Genomic DNA, 12862 nt, shown 5'->3' on the forward strand with positions numbered 1-12862 from the left:
TTTTATCATAGATACAAACATCACTTGATTTTTATAAAAAATATTAAAGACAACTTAATATGTAAAAATTACTAAGTATGTCGTTTTGCTTTATATTAAGTGCCCTTGAATTTAAATTTAATTCCTGTGTAGCGATAAAGTTCACATCTCTGGATTATACGTTACTTGCATCATGGGTGCCAAGAAACCAATTTTACTGCCTAGAATAGTGACCCTTAAAGTGCCTTAAGAGCGTATTTGTAAAATGTTGGTTTTGCTGTAAACCTCATAATTTAAAAGTTAAATTTAATTAAGTTACCATTTTTAACACCACCTAAATATATTGATCCAATGTAGAAAATTGAATCAATGTTAGAAGTGAAGATTCAGTTTACCTTCCCAGACTGTCAGTAACATTTCACATTTACACTCTTGGCTTTGTTTGCATGCCTCACAGATGAATTCAAATTTAAGTAATTCACTACAGAGTAATGTTAATTAGGCAGTTTTACCAAATATTTGAACATCGATGCTAATCTAGCTGCGATGTTTTGAGGCTTCACAGCTTAAATCCATGATAATATTTTGTAATCCATAACTCAGGACTATGGAGAAAGGCTTCAGAGAAGAGTTTTTGTTGCTGTAACCATCAAAATAAGGGACTGTTTCTGGAACTGTTAAAAGGTAGATTATTCTTAGTAACTATACTTAAATTGCCATGCAATACACCCAGAAACAATTCTGAACATTTGGTTTGGAACACTTGTTTGATGAATATTCAGTTAAACACTTGGATACAAACTCTTGTCAGAAGATCAAAACTCTGCCATTTAATTTGGGATGTTTTTTAAGACATGTTACTCCTTTTGTTAATTCTACATGTTTCTGTGCTTAGATCTCCAAGGGAATAATAGACAATGAGAACACGAAAGGCTTTGTTTTAGAAAATATAATCCTGCATTGGTATGCCTTAGGTTGAGCAAGAAGCTCTTTCAAAATTAAGGTTATTACTCCTTTCAAATGGCAAGTTCTCTTGAATGGGCAAATAATAGAGTTGCAGAAATTGAAAGGTAGTAGTAGCTTTGACTTTACAACACACCTCGTCCAACACAATCTTTTCCAATCTCATCCACTCTGAAACTGTGAACCTATACTGGCTTATATCTTTAACCATTCATTCATTCATTCATTCATTCATTTATTTTTGGCGAGGTTGGTTAACGGAATCCAGTAAGTTTCAGGTATACACTTTAACAGTAAGGCATATATATATCGCATTGTATGTCACCCTCCCATAGTTACATTTCTTTCTGTCATCACATATTTGATCTGTTTTACTCTATCTACCTACCTCCTCCCCTTCCTCCTCCCCTCTGGTAACTACTAGTCTATTGTCCATGTCCATGAGTCTCTATATGTCCTGTTCTTTTGTTGCTTTTGGGTTTATATCCCACATATAAGTGATATCATATGAATTTCAACTTTTTCTATCTGGCTTATTTCACTTAGTATGGTTATCTCAAGGTCCATCCATGTTGTCACAAATGGCAGTATTTCATCTCTTCTTATGAGTGAGTAATATTCCATTGTATATATGTACCACCTCTTCTTTATCCATTCATCTATCGTAGGACACTTTGGTTGCTTCCATATCCTGGCCACCATAAATAATGCTGCTATGAACATCAGTGTGCAAATATCTTTTTAGATATAAGTTTTTAAGTCTTTGAGGTAAATACCCAGAAGAGGGATTGCTGGATCATATGGAAGATCAATTCCCCGTGTTTTGAGGAACCTCCATATGTTTTCTAATGTGGTGGTACCAGTTTGCAGTGTATGAGATTTCCTTTTTATCTGCATCGTTTCTATGTATCTCTTGATTTGTCATTTTATTTCTTCTCTGACCCAGTCATTCTTCAGTAGCACGTTGTTTCATCTCCATGTATTTGTTGTTCTTCCTGCATTCTTTTTACAGTTGATCTCCATATTCAAAGCATTATGATCAGAGAATATGGTCGGTATGATTTCAAACCTCTTATATTTGTTGAGGCTATCTCTGTGTCCCAGTATGTGGTCAGTCTTTGAGAATGTTCCATGTGCACTATAGAAGAGTGTATAAACAGCTGTTTTGGGATGAAAGGCTCTGTAAATTTCAATTATGTCAAGATGTTCTTATGCGTTATTTTAGGATGTTATTTCTTTACTGATTTTCGGTTTGGATGATCAGTCGATATCCTACATTGGGGTATTTAGATCCCCTACTACGATATTGTTTTGGTTTGTTTCTCCCTTTAGTTCTTAGTAATTGATTTATATATTTTTGGGCTCTCTGACTGGGAGGATAGGTATTAATAAATGTTATGTCTTCTTGGTGCATAATTCCCTTTATTATTATGAAGTGTCCCTCAGTATCTTTCTTTACCTTTTTTTTTTAATTTTAAAGTCTATTTCATCTGATATTAGTACTGCTACAGCTGCTTTTCTCTGAATGCCATTTGCTTGAAATATTATTTTCCACCTTTTGACATTAAGTCTATATTGGTCTTTGGAACTGAGATATGTCTCCTGGAGGCAGCATGTGGATGGGTTTTGTTTTCTGATCCAATCTGCAACTCTGTGCCTTTTTATTGGTGAGTTCAGTCCATTTACATTTAGGATGATTATTGAAATATAAGGTTTTCCTATAGTCATTTTATTTTTTGCTTTTTTGTACCTTTGTGTGTCCATTCCTTCTTTGTCCTTGTGTGTCTGCTTTTTGTTTGTTTGTTTTTTTGGTTGGATTTTGTGGGTTTTCCTTCTGGTCCTTCTTGTTTTATATTATACATTTCAGTTCTGAATTTTCTGTGCACGGTTACCATTACAAAGATGTAGAGGATAGTTATATATCTCTAGTAGCCCATTTTCTTCTACACGTGCCTTATCTCCATTCTCCTTTGAGGATTTGGATCTTTGAATCCTACTCTTTTCACTCATTGTTGTTTCATTCTGTCCCTATGCACACTTAATGTTCATTACTATCTTGCTATAGCAAATCTCTTTTTATTTTTTAAGCGTATAATGCCCAGTTCTTAGTAAGGGTTACATTCCTGTGTATCTATCTGCCTGCTTGTAGCCTTACTCCTTGTCATGGATTTTTTTTTTTTTTTGGTCATTTTGTTTTAGGTAAGTTGACCCCCCTTTCAGTATTTCTGGTAATGCTGGCATTGTATTGGAAAATTCTCTTTTTTTGTATGTCTAGAAAGGTCTTTATTTCTCCTTCATATCTAAAGGAGAGCTTTGTTTGATACATTATTCTTGGCTGGTAGTTCTTTTCATTAAATAGTTTAAATATTTGATTTCACTTCTTTCTTGCTTATAAGATTTGTGCTGAGAAGTCCGACAATAATCTAATGGGTTTTCCTTTATAGTTTACCATTTTCTTTCTTTCTTTTCCCTGGCTGCCTTAAGAATTCTTTCTTTGTCATTGATTTTTGATAATTTTAATACAATATCTTGGAGAATGCCTTTTGGGGTTGAGATCATTGGGTGTTCTGTTGACTTCTTGAATTTCAAGCTCCAGCACATTTCTTAGATTTGGAAAATTCTTGTCAACTTTGTCTGAAAATGCTTTCTAGTCCCTGCTCCTTTTCCTCCACTTTGAGAATGCCTATTATTCTCATGTTCTCTTTCCTGATGGTATCAGTTAATTCTTGTATTTCTCTTTCATTATTTTTCAATCTGATTTCTCTCTTCTTTCTTCTGATTTATTTCTTGATTTCTGTCTTTGATATCAGTGATCTTTTCCTCCATTTGTTTGACTCTATTGCCCAAGATTGCTCTTTCATTTTTCACCTCTTGCAGTGTGTTTTTCATCTTCAGAAGTTCTATTTGGTTCATTTTGATGGTTTTAGTTTCTGCTAAAGAACTCATTCTGCTCATCCGGTTGTTTTTTTCAATTCCTGAAATTGTTGATTTGAATTGTTTTGGAATAAACAATTTTTTTCAAAAGTACCATTCTGAATTCTGTCATTTAAGTCACATATTTCTATGTCTTTAAGCTTATTTTCGGGAGATTTTTCTCCTTTCTGAACTGCCTTGTCTCTTTGGTTGTTCATGGTGTTTAATGGACTATTCTCCACCCAGGCATTAATGGAACTGTATTCGGCTTTTTTTCCAGAAAGACAATTTATTATATGAAGATCTCTCTTTAGCCTGTTGCAAAGAAGGCATTTCTCTTTTGGTTACAGTAGGTGGCATCTAATCCTCTTGGATCCCTGCTTTACATAGTGTTTTAACAATGCCTTTTTTTCTTGCAGATATTCAATCATGCTTGATATCTTCAGTCTCAGCCCCTGTCAGTGTTAGTGACAGTTTTGGTAGCATTTGCTCATATTCCCCTGGGGCTCCGCAGTCTTTGTTCTTAGAGGGTATGGGGGGAGAGTCCTTCTGGGTTAGAAAATGCGACATTTTGCAAATATGTCTGATAATAATCAACTGTTGCTTCTCTGTTGTCCCCGCTTTTCTGCCCTCCCCCACCTCTTTGCTTTCTGTCCTGATCCCTGGGCTCTGCCACTGCATGATCCTCACAGCTATCTCAGGCAGGGTTGTTTATGGAAACCCCCTCACCTTCTTCACACCTCTCCTTCTGTAGGGAGCCTCATTTGCAAGAGGAAGCTTCCTTGTTTCTCCTCGTCTACCTCCTGACTCCCGAGATTCTGACCTGTGGTAGCTCTTACGCACAGATCCCAAGCTCATTTGTGCTGGTGTGCAGTTTGGGTGTTTTTTTGTTGAGTTTTAGTTGTTAAGCTTATTTTTGTTTCAAGAGGAGAGATCTGAGGATGTTTTTCACTCTGCCATGTTTCTTTATACTGGCTTATTTGGATTAAGTCAGTTCCAAATGGAACATTCCTTTCCTCTTCTAGTGATTTTACAGTCAAGTAGAAGTAACTCAGTCCAGCACACCCAAGGTGTTTGTGCTATACATTTATTTGGACAAGGATCTGTCCAGTAAATTTACAGATAGAGAAAATTTCTTTGTTGAAGCCCAAGAACTGAGTTAGACTAAGATCTTTTATGTCAAAGTCTCTTAGTCTTGTAGTCATCCTGAAGTCATTATTATGTGCAGATTCTATTATTCTCAAGCTGCAGACCTTTGGCTAATATTTTGATACCTACTCTGACAAGGTATTCAGATAGTATACCAGTTTCAGAAAGTCAGTTGTCAGCACCTCTATCATCTTGATCACAATTGTGGTTCCTCAGCTCCTCAACGATAATCACTTTCCTGGGCCTACTCTCACTTCAACCTATGGTATCAGATCTGAGACCTGCAAGGCCAGAAGACTTCTGAAGAAGAGGAGAAAGACCTGCGGAGGGAAAGCTGTCCTGAGTGGAGGTCTCCAAAAAGCCATCCAGGCAACATTGCCCTCCTCTAGGTCAACTTTGAGCTGAAGCCTGGACATGTTTCTTTACTTCCCCATGACTCAGTTTTTGTTCATTTGTTTTTGTGGAACTTTTATTTTGCCATCTTTAAAATGGGGAAAAATAAAATATTACCATTTACAATTACATGGATGAATCTAGAGGGTATTATGCTAAGTAAAATAAGTCAGAGAAAGACTAAATACCATATGATTACACTCTAAATCTAAAAAAATAAACAAAAAACTAAATGGAAACAGACTCATAGCTACAGAGAATAAACTGGTAATTGTCAGATGGGGGAAGTTAGGGGCTGGGTGAAAAAGGTGAAGGGATTAAGAAGTACAAATCAGTAGTTACAATATAGTCATGGGTATATGAAGTACAACATACGGAATATAGTCAATAATATTATAATAACTATGTATTGTGTTATATGGGCACTAGACTAATTGAAGGATCACTTTGCTACTATGCCACTATGCTATACACCTGAAACTAATAAAAAATAATATCAAATATCAACTCTAATTGAAAAATAAAAATTAAAATAGGGACAGTAATGGTACCCACCTTAAGGTGCTGTCGCAAAGATTAAATAAATTAATAAGTGTAAAGCTTTTAAAACAGTTCCTAATGCATAGTAAATACTCAGTAATTCTAGGGTTCAGATGAAAGTAGAATGTCTCTGATTTAGAGAAGGGTGGATATGGATATCTCAGAGCCCCATTCTCTCACTTTGAGCTTAGAATATGTCAGCCTCCATGGAGATTCATAAAACCCTTATGGTTTTCCAAAGCATATGTTTAAATTTATTTCTCTAATAACTGCCATCCAGTTCAAAAGCCCCCTTATTGTACCTATGTCAGATATAGACCTCTGATCTCTTCTTAACACTTTTAGCGATTATGAGTTCATTATTTTTAAAAAGCTGTTGCACAGTTCTAATTATCTCAAATATTAAAGATGAAAAGTCTCCTACTCGGTGAAGTTAAAGGTACCATTGATCCAAGAGGAGTCCTAATCTACTTCTGATCATCTCCCACAATAATTGACACCCTCTGTTAGATCAAGTAAGATGGCTGGGATAGTGGTCATGGTTTTGCTGTTCGTACAACTAAAGTTACTTTTTTCTTTTTTTACTTTACCAATTTAGACTTATAATTCAAGCAATGAATGTGCAAGTTTTGTTTTGACTTATACTAAAGATATACTAAATGTCGGTTACTATGCTAGTCTCTAGAGATGGAATGGTCACAGACACATACATGATATAATCGTTGCCCTTAAGGAGGTTACAGCTAGCTATAACTAAATAATTTTAGTATAATATCAAAAGTGCTGTTTCACAGGTATTCATTAGTGCCAAGGAATCACAGAGGAGAGAACAACTAACTGCCTGTCTGGTGAGGATGAATAAAAGAGGTAAATTATTTTCTGAGACCGGAATGATAACTAGGAAATTTAAAAATTAACCAGATTTTAGCACAGTGGGATATTACCTCAACCTGTCAGAATGGCTATTATCAATAAATCAAAAGACAACAAGTGTTGACGATGATGTGGGAAAGCAAACCCTTGTACACTGTTGGTGGGATTGCAAATTGGTGCAGTTACTATGGAAAACAGTTTGGAGTTTCCTCAAAACTTAAAAATAGAACTACCTTTTGACCCAACAATTGCTCTTCTGGAAATTTATCCAAAGAAAACCAAAACAATAATTAAAAAGATCTATGCACTCTTATGTTTATGGCAACACTATCACAATTGCCAAGAATTGGAAGAAACCTCAGTGCCCATCGATAGATGATTGCATAAAGCAGTTGTGGTACATATATACAATGGAATATTACTCAATTGTAAAAAGAGAAATTCTACCATTTGAAATGACATAAATGGACTTAGAGGATATTATGTTGAGTGAAGTAAGTAAGACGGAGAAAGATAAATACCATATGATTTCACTTATATGTGTAATCTAAGAAACAGAAGGAACAAACTAAATGAAAACAAACTCACAGAGACAAAGGGCAATATGGTGACTGCCAGAAGGGAGGGGATTGGGGTGCGGAAAGCAAAAGGTGTAGGGATGAAGAAGTACAAATTAGTAGTTACAAAATAGTCATGGGGATATAGCGTACAGCATAGGGAATATACTGAATAGTATTGCAATGGCTCTCCTGGCTGGAGGTCTCCAAAGAGCCATCCAGGCAACACTGTAGAGTCAAATGGTTGCTAGAATAATCAGAAGATCACCTCATAAACTATATAAATGTTGAACTAATGTACTGTGTACCTGAAACTAATATAAAATAAAAATAATCAAATTAACCAGGTTTTAAAAGTTTAAGGGCTTGTGTGTGTGTGTGTGTGTGTGTGTGTGTGTGTGTGTGTGTGCGCGCGCGCGCGCGCGCATGCGTGCACGTCTATATCTATATGTGAAATACTATGTAGTTTGGAGAGATAAGATCTACCCGCTTTCTTTAAGAAGACATTCTTTTTAAGTACTTTTGAATTATTTAATTTTTTTACAGAAAAGTGTTTATCATTCTTACTCTGTTCATTTAAAACAGTTCAAAATAACCTTTATTTGACAATATATCTTAAGTACCTTTCTTAAGAGTTTTTTTTACAGATATGTTCTCTTTAACACAAGCTAAAGTGAAACCACTGTGTTTAATTTTTTTTTTATTATTCAAGCGTTACTAGTATAGAATTGCCTCCCTCCAAGTCGTTTGATTTTGAAAACAACAGAATAGATCTAGATATATTAGTAACAAATTCATCTAAATTAATGAATTTTACTCAATTCTTAACTCTAAAGGAAACCAATTTTAACCTGAGAAATCAATTGGAAATGTAGGAAACTCAGATGGCAGGAAACAAGTGACCAAGGCTATTTAAATTGGGTTAGAACTAGAATTTTAGACTATAAAATGCTGTAAGATTTATAGAAACTAAACAATCTAGTGAGTCTGGTTTGCTAGGAAGAGGTGTTAAACTTCCTAACTATGGAAGAATAGCATATCCTAAGGGAAATTATAATTAAAGCACAACAGATTATATTTTTCATTTTCAGAGGAATTGTAAAGAGTGTGATGTATTCAGTAAAGCCTCCCAAAGGACTGGACTGTTCCAAGATCTTCAGGTAAAGAAAAGTCTGTTCTGGAAATGAGGGGGCGGGGAGGGGATGAGAAGGCAAATGGAATAAAATAAGAGCCTACTGCTTTAGTTAAGAATATTAAGAAAGAGATGAAGGCAGCAGGCAAATGAAATGAATTCATGCTCACAAAAGCAGCCAAAGATTATAAAGGGGCAAAAGTAATGTAAAGCTTTTATGGTTATATCATAGAGAGATCAGAAATAAAATGGTTTAGTTAATAAATTAAAGAAACTACAATTAAAAATGATTACTAAGTGTGTGCTTTCTCAAATCTATATTTAACAATACCAGTGCATTTCTTTTCTAGGAGCTATTTGAATAAGTTGGAGCTACTGGAAACTAGGCAAAAAAGTGAACAGCCAAGAACTAATAAAATGAGAAAAGGAGTACATAAAGAAATAGGAAACTTCTAGGTTGAATTTTCATTTCTTTTATATGAGCTTTGTTTTTACTTCTATACCGTAGTTCCCCTAATCCATTGCGCATACATTCCAAGACCCCTAATGGATGCCTGAAACCACAGATAGTACCAAACCTTATATACACTGTGTTATTTCCTACATATACATACCTATGATAAAGTTTAATTTAAAAATTAGTCACAGTCAAAGATTAGTAATAATAACCATTAACTATAGAACGATATACTATAATAAAAGTTATGTAAGTGTGGTCTCTTTCTCATAGCCAATCCGATTACTGAGACAAAGTGACTAATGGGTAGGTATACTGAATAGGTATGCTTGACAAAGGGATGATTCACAACCTGGATGAAGTGGAACAGGATGGCTTCATATTTCACCATGCTACTTAGAATGGCATAATTTAAAACTTATGAATTGTTTATTTCTGGAATTTTCCATTTAATATTTTCAGACCATATTTGACCATGGGTAACTAAAACCATGAAAAGCAAAAATGTATATATATATATATATATATATATATATATATATATATATATATATAGTATGTTCCTATGAAGCTAAGTAAAATAGGATATTATCAGTAAAAATTAGGTGTGTTTAGAATCACAGTTGAATGCACTTATGGAACAGGATAGGGATTTTACAAATTTTTGAGAATTTAGTAGTCATATATAAGAGAATGTAAGAAAACCATTGAAAGTTGCATTTGAAGGTATAATCAGTGTCTAGTCTCCAATAGGCTGTTGAGAAATACTTCTGGTGGAACAGATACCATTACTTCCCCAAATTATATTATTCTAGGGATAAACAGTTACGTTAGACACATACATGCCTCTCATGTATTTTGGAATGGTCCAAGATATAATAATGAAAAAAGTAAAATTGTGTATTATTTTTATCTTCTTGATTCTTGCTCTTAGACTATTTCCGACCAAGCTTGTGATTCAAACTTTTGCTAAACCTCTTAAATACACCAAAATCTGATGTATTCATGCCCTATTTTCTATTAGCAAACTAACCAATGAAATTACACCGCTGTGATTATGTGATGACATGTACTTCTGGGTTATCATTCCTAAAAATCAATCATTTGAAAATGAGTCTTTTGTAGACCTACAACCTCAATTTGATAAGAAAATATTATTCTTATAGTAATAAATTTAAGGAAATATGCCAGGGTATCAGGACAGATTATTTAGACAGGCGAAGCTTTCAAGCATCCTAATCATACTATAACATACTCAATTCTGTCTTTGAAGCTAAAATTCATTGAGTATTTTTTTAGACGTCTGTTTCCTAGGTGATGTACGTGGATTAACTAATTTAATTCTCACAAAATAATTCTATGGATTAGATATGATTATATTCTGATTTACAGACAAAAGTATGGAAACTCTAAGATTAACTTGCCTCACGTCACACATCTAGTAAGTTGTATAGCCGGAATTCATAATTACCTGTGTTCGGTTCCAGAGCCTGAATTCTTAACCACTACTCCTACTGCCTATACATTGCATTACCTTTTCATGGAATGAGGTTTGCTTAAATGTATATGTTACCATGGGTGGGGTAGAGCAGAAAACATCTGAAACATTTATTTTATTATTCTACATGTTGATGTGTTGAAACACTGATTAGGATATTCCTGACTTCTTGTTTTCCCTTATTGAATCCCTCACCTATAGAAAGAAGAGTTAATTATCCTATTGGCAAATTTAAGAGAGTTGGGTATGCAGAACTCGACATCCTGTCCCTTTCTCTTTAAGCTCAGTCTTTCTGCAGAGAACATTTATTTTGATCAGCTACTTTGTGTCATAAATCTTTCAATGCCAGGCTATGTCCCTGCTGGGAAAGGCCAGCAATTTACCACACACTGTCTATTACTTGAGTTCAGCATTAAGAATCCCACCTTTGACACAACCCAATCCAAGTTCGTTAATAACTCCATCAACAATAATGCTGACACTTAGTCCTAAAGCTATCTTACTGCTTCTTTAACCCTCAATCGGTTCAGAATTCAGTGGTGAAAAAGATGTGTTAATTATTGATTATATCAGATTACTAGAGTTATTTATGGTTAAGATTTAAAAATGTTTTTGAGTGTCAAAAGAAATAGCAACTAGATTTTGCTGACATAGTAACAGACATCTGGACACTAAGATGTATCTATATTATGCGACTGTTTTATACCTCCACTAATGTGTCTGGCAAGGTTTTATATGTAATAAAAATTCCTTCTTTGGTATAATTCTTGTTTTATTGCTTTAAACTCAATCTTGATGAGTTATTTTTAGTATGACTGAGAGGACAGTATTAATTTAGCATCTTTATTTGATGTGATATCTAAATAAAGATATAACTAGATTACTTAAGGAGAAATCTTTGGTTTGAAAGTTTTAAATCTTTAAATCAACTATAGAGTATGGATTTATGGGGCCTGGTAGTGTCAAAATGGTCAATTACTTGTAGCAGTCAATCTGGCATTTGCATCCATTTTATCTTCTTTTGTTTTCTAATGGTTTCATATATATAAGTGTTGTCTCCCAAATGATATTAGAAACTCTTCTAGACCAAGGGTGACATATTATGCTTCCTTTTCATCTTTTACCCCAATTCTTGCCCCTTGTATGAACAAAGGTTATGAGAAAAATAAAATTTTGTTGACTTGCAAAGTATAAAACAGTTTAGTCAAGTTAGTTATCTTCAAATCTCTAAGTTTTCAACTTGAAAATTGTAATTTCAACTGACTGTTGGAGAGGTATGGTATATGTCAATTTTCATACTCTGGCTCTTTGGAGGTAGTCTATTGGCAGAATCTTTTGTCAGTATTTATTCACGAAACTCTTAATTGAACTCATCAAAATAGGTTGAAATTTTTATAATATTTCTGAAACTTTAGTAAGACTGAGAAGATGGTAGACATGTCATGGAAGGAGTCCACTTAGATCTAGGAAGCACTTACCTTGTCACTGTCAGAGTCAATACATAAATCATATGCCAACATCCCTGGAGAAGTAATGCCATTCATGTCAACTTATATCTTAAAGATTTCAATGGCTTTCCAAGAGAGGTGATGAGTAGAGGTGGACCATGTGACTGATCTAGGCTAGTAGGTATTGGCTGAAATCAGACATGCAACTTAAACAAGGAAGGGCATGCCATGTTCACGCCATAAAATAGGTCCTACTTGTTGAATGAATGAATGAATGAATGAATGAGTAAAATGACACAAAACAGTTGGCTACTTGAGTAAAACAATAGATACTCTGGTATACCTTGGAAATATTATGGGTTCAGTTCCAGATCACTGCAATAAAATGAGTATTTTGCTGGTGGAGGATCTTACATTCAGTTTGTAAAAAAATACATCTGTGAAATGCAAGAGCGAAGCACAATAAAAAGAGGTATTCATGTAGTAAATTCATAGGTTGAAAAATGCCTCCTTTTGCTTGCATTCTAAAGATGTCTTTACTTTATTTTCCAGAAATTCAGGGAAGGTTTCAGGGAACACTATACCAAAGTAGTGTGGCTAGGGGTGATTATCTTTTTTAGTGGGAATTAAACTCAGAGTACATTTGTTAAATACTCATCAGCGTTAATTCATCCACTTCTCTGAGACATGGTGAAGTACCTCTTGAATGGAGTAATTGTTCTGTTTGTGCAATCACTCTTGCAAATGCAAGGAAGCTCCAGGTGATATGCCTAATTGCCTTTTTCACTACCAAAGTGCTGCACGCTTTTCAGTGGCTTTATCTTTAAAGGAAGCGCCTCAATCTGTTTTTTCTAATTGAGAGTGAATACCATCTTCTAATTAAGAAATTTGTCAATGAAAGCAATAAGTTCTTGGTGTGTACTCTGGGATAGAACTTCAATCTAAGTATTCATTGCTTTT

The 12862-nt window shown here is 34.5% G+C and overlaps 1 pseudogene; it reads right to left on the bottom strand.

Moving 5' to 3' along the window:
- Nucleotides 1-687: 687 nt before the first annotated feature.
- Nucleotides 688-5195, bottom strand: LOC105309273 (annotated as a pseudogene).
- Between the last annotated feature and the right edge of the window lie 7667 nt (nucleotides 5196-12862).

The sequence above is a fragment of the Pteropus vampyrus genome, unplaced genomic scaffold, assembly GCF_000151845.1.
Source record: "Pteropus vampyrus isolate Shadow unplaced genomic scaffold, Pvam_2.0 Scaffold710, whole genome shotgun sequence".
In the NCBI taxonomy this organism is placed as follows: domain Eukaryota; kingdom Metazoa; phylum Chordata; class Mammalia; order Chiroptera; family Pteropodidae; genus Pteropus; species Pteropus vampyrus.